Source organism: Oratosquilla oratoria, chromosome 39 (genome assembly GCF_046742065.1).
Source record: "Oratosquilla oratoria isolate Oo_2021 chromosome 39, ASM4674206v1, whole genome shotgun sequence".
NCBI lineage: Eukaryota > Metazoa > Arthropoda > Malacostraca > Stomatopoda > Squillidae > Oratosquilla > Oratosquilla oratoria.
The window spans coordinates 23,740,975-23,744,981 of NC_134815.1; positions in this window are offsets into that span (position 1 = coordinate 23,740,975).

The following is a 4,007-nucleotide window of genomic DNA, read 5'->3' on the forward strand; positions in this document are numbered from 1 at the left end:
AAATGTACAGCGACAATGGCGTTTAAACCGCACCTAATGTCTTTTGGACACCTTCTCAGCTATTTGGAACCACCACAGAAACTTGTGGCACGAAAGAAATTAAAGCTCCAATATAAACTCAACAACGCCATTGTCGCTGTAGATTTCTTGAAATCATATATATATATGTACATATATATATATATATATATATAAACATATATATTTGTATATATATACATATATATATACATATATATATATATATATATATATATATATATACAATACGTATGCATATAAACTTTATTATATAACACAGTAATCTGATTTTTTTTTTCGAGATTCTCAGTGTTTTTAGGGGACCAGCATTTCACCTGTAATCTTAGGTATTATGAAGTAATACACAAATTTCACAATGAAATTACAGATAAGTATACAAAGTTAATTCATCTTTATAGGAAAGGGGAAATCCAGGACTTATGCTGTTATGGGTACTCCTCTTGATGCTTCAAACAAGTCTGAACTTCCACACATATTTTTTGAATGTTGATATCTGGTTAAAACTTTCTAATTAATGGAGCTTCTAAGATTTTAGTTTCAGTTAGTTACGTTTTTTTTGTTTTTTTCTTCTGCCATTATGACCCTATCAGTGTTGAGGTTTTGTCCGATATATTAATATTGTCTTCTTCGGATGAGTTATTATTGCTCATTGTTGCGCATGGAAGACTACGAGACAAATCTTGGATAGTGTATCCAATATACCTGTTATTGGAAAGCACTCCGTCATTGTTATATGTGCACGAGTGTTTTTGTGAAATATCACACTGTTATAGGTTATCCTAACTTCGTGCGAAACTGTCAATCATAATCTATAACTATCCTCTTTGGGTCTAGTCTGTTAACATGTTAATACGGAATGGGCATAAAAGGATTGAAACCTGTAACAATCTGCAAGCTAGGAAGCTATGCCAACCACTGTTGCCATCTGAGCAACTTTGATTTAATTCGTGATCGGATCGCAGTTATGGTCTGCGTTTAATTCCTAGACTACAGTTCATGCTAGGCTACGATCCTTCTATATCCTCGCCGTGGAAAGATGGTAACAGACCGGAGCTTGCTGGCTCGAGTACGAGACTTCACAACCACTGAATTAAATTATTTGAAAGGTATCCCGGCTACATATACATATACATATACATATACATATACATATACATATACATATACATATACATATACATATACATATACATATACATATACATATACATATACATATACATATACATATACATATGCATATACATATACATATACATATACATATACATATACATATACATATACATATACATATACATATAAATATACATATACATATACATATACATATATATATATATACATATACATATACATATATTTTTTTCAGCATATGTGTAAAATGATAAACACAATATATTTTATTCAGCTGAGGGTTATCGCAGACATGAACAAATTATTTTTCTTTTCTTTTTATCTGTTGTTCACTGGAGTCTTTTATATTTCACAAAATAGGTATCCCTGTTTAGTTAAGGGGGTAACCACAGAAAGAATGGGCTGTTAACAGGTTATTCCTAACACATAAATTCAGATTAATAAACGCCATTTGATATACAGGGATCAGTTCGACAGCGATACCGATATCTAATTCATAAACAGTGCAAATAAAGAGTTCCTGAGAGTGGTTGTTTATGATGGTGATATGGAAAATACAAAAGGCAATAAACTAATAAACATTATCATTCGTTCTCCCATATAACAAGATATTAGAATTATTATATCAATACCAAACACCCAAATGCCTCGTAAGTTGAGTGTTGGCATATGTATCATAATGTTGGAGCGTAGACTCTATCTGTTTTACGAGACTATTCAAATGAAACTAAATGGATTGCTGCCCCAATTCGTATTGTCATCAAAGTAATCATAATATGAATTAACAGTACTCTATAAAACAAGATAAGTAAAGCATATACATATGTAGTCATGTGGTTATGTATGCATGAATATATATAGGTTGTGTGTGTGTGTGTGTGTGTGTGTGTGTGTGTGTGTGTGTGTGTGTGTGTGTGTGTGTGTGTGTGTGTGTGTGTGTGTGTGTGTGTGTGTGTGTGTGTGTGTGTGTGTGTGATTCACCATGCTCTTTGAATCACGTGTTGGACTCGTGATCGACAGTTATTTCCCTCCCGGAAAAGAGCTCAGAGCTCGTATATGACCGATCTATGTTTAATGCTGTGTGTGACCTTACACGCACACACACCATCAACTCCCCGCCCTCGAGAGTTGGAGTAACAATCCGTAGCGCAGCGATACTGAGTTATTTCAACCCTAGGCGGGATTCAAACCCGGGCCTTCGTAGTGGAAGCCGGAAACTCTACCAACTGCGCCACGAGTTGTGTGTGTGTGTGTGTGTGTGTGTGTGTGTGTGTGTGTGTGTGTGTGTGTGTGTGTGTGTGTGTGTGTGTGTGTGTGTGTGTGTGTGTGTGTGTGTGTGTGTGTGTGTGTGTGTGTGTGTGTGTGTGTGTGTGTGTGTGTGTGTGTGTGTGTGTGTGTGTGTGTGTGTGTGTGTGTGTGTGTGTGTGTGTGTGTGTGTGTGTGTGTGTGTGTGTGTGTGTGTGTGTGTGTGTGTATTCACTTGGTCTTTGGATCACGTGTTGGACTCGTGATCGACAGCTATTTCCCTCCTGGAAGAGAGCTCAGAGCTCGTAGGTCCGATCTATGGGTAATGCTATGACCTTGCACACACACACACACCCAACTCCCCGCCCACGAGAGTTGGAGTAACACCCCTCAGCGCTGCGATACTGATATTATTTCAGCCCCGGGCGAGAGTCGAACCCGGACCTCCGTAGTGGCAGGCCAGAGCTCTAACCACAGCGCCATGTGTGTGTGTGTGTGTGTGTGTGTGTGTGTGTGTGTGTGTGTGTGTGTGTGTGTGTGTGTGTGTGTGTGTGTGTGTGTGTGTGTGTGTGTGTGTGTGTGTGTGTGTGTGTGTGTGTGTGTGTGTGTGTGTGTGTGTGTGTGTGTGTGTGTGTGTTTGTGTGTGTGTGCGTGCGTGCGTACATATGTGTATATGCACGTGTTTATGTGCTGTTTATTTCACTCTGTTCATCCATGTGCAAGGTTGTATGTGTTGAAGATTGTGTGTGTTTATATACTGTCCCCGTGTGTCTGCACAAAATATTTTGCTTATATATATTGTTATTTCCAGTATGGAATGGAAGTAATCCGAGTTCACTTCGTGCACCAATCATAGAATTTCGTCGGACTGGTTCCCTGGCATGTATCCTAAGCGGATTTAGTCGTGTTTGTTATTGGCCTGTGATTCATGGCCTCGGTGAAGTTACTAGAGAAACATGTCACACTATCCCGTCACATGTATGGACTGGCCCTCTTCTATGCTGGGGAGCTGCTCACATTGCCCTTGCACTATTGTGTGTGTATATTGTTCTCTAGACGAGAATTCTATACATCTCCACAATATTACAGAAATAAAATCCCTTTATTATTCCCTATAGTGAGTCCACCAGTCTTACTACCAAACTGTTCCCAAAGGACTAATACACATAGTACATAATCATCGCAACACCATATAAAAAAAATTAAGGCACACCAGAGGATGAAATAATAATACAATGCAGGAGTTGATACTTAGGCCAGAGAGGAAATACTCTTAAAACAAACGTTCTATTAGATATGACCGATAACATTCGGCACTGTTCCAACTAAACCATGACATGGAGGGGAAAAAAGCCGACTTCACTTACGAATCTGGTTGTAACCTTAGCAAGAAGATGGTCAAATCAATATTATTTGAGCACTACCCTACACGAATATATCCAAGGGGCAATAGTCTCCTGAAATTATCTCTATCTTCATAATTACAAATCTTATGAAGGGGTTTCTTCACCCTAACCCCACACGGTATAACAATCAAAGTTATTGCTGGGGAGAGAGTAGATGGTTTCCATGTTTCTCGACTT